Raw genomic sequence first — 1,093 nt, 5'->3', positions numbered from 1 at the left:
AAAATATGTTTATTTCTTTAAATTCAATCTTTGGGCACTTTAGTTATTTTTATTTTGAGAAAAAGAAAATGAATGAAAATGAAAAAAAGAAAATGTAGAAAAAGATTGAAAAATGGCCATTTTTAGTTGTTTAGTTTTTTTGTTTGTTTTCATCATTATTAGTATTATTATTATCATTACCTGGTTTGTGTAATTTCGTTATTATTATTATTTATATTTTATTTCATCATTTCTGTAATTATCAAGTTGTTAAAAAAAAAAAATTTATTATCGCAGCATGCACGCTGCAATTTTTTGCAGCGTGCGAGGTACAACTTCAATAGCCTTTGGAGGGCTGGATGTGAGGGCCTGTCCTTGTCCCTCATCCTCACCTTTCAAACAAGGGTTTAGGAGTTTGGGAGGATCCGTATAAATAGCAAAAGAAAGCTACAGCCGCACAGGGAGAACGGGGTAGAGAAAGGAAAAAAGCTACGGGCTTCATTGGAGAGCTAACGAAAAGAAAAAAACTGAGCAAAGGGAGAAACTGAGAGGGAGTCTGGACGGCTGAGGTTGAGAAGAAAGATGAACGGCTAGAAAAGACAGGAGGGCTGAGGAGATGAGAGTGAGGCGGCTGTGGGGGTAGGAAAAAACAGAAAGGCTGCGGAGAGTTTGGAGAGGAAACTGAGAGAGTTTCTGTGAGAAGGGCAAGGAAACTGGGAGTGGCGGCAGAGGTTCAAAAGACGGAGAACTGAACAGAGAGGAAGGGGGGAGCATCGGAGGGGCTGGCAACGCAAAACTGGAAATCGAGTGAAAAGAAAGAGAAGGGAAACGCGACAGGGAGAGAAAAGAGAGAGGGCTGGAGAAGAAACTAAAAAGAAACGAAGCAAAAGGGATTCAGAGAAGAAAGAGGCCAGAACGTCAAGCCCGCGTTTTCTTCACCAAGAGTCTGCAAAAGTTCATCTTTTTCAATCTCTGGTGAGAGCTCTTCAATCTCTTACAGAGGTCTGCTGCAGATTCAAGTCCAAAGGCGATGAACAGGTAACTTTCGAATCTTTTTTTGTTTTTTCCCTTGCCTGCTTCCGTTTCATACAGGGGAGCTGTAGAAGTTTTATTG

The sequence above is a fragment of the Coffea eugenioides genome, chromosome 9 (genome assembly GCF_003713205.1).
Source record: "Coffea eugenioides isolate CCC68of chromosome 9, Ceug_1.0, whole genome shotgun sequence".
NCBI lineage: Eukaryota > Viridiplantae > Streptophyta > Magnoliopsida > Gentianales > Rubiaceae > Coffea > Coffea eugenioides.
The sequence above is the reverse complement of the archived record's forward strand: the minus strand, read 5'-3'. Positions refer to the sequence as shown.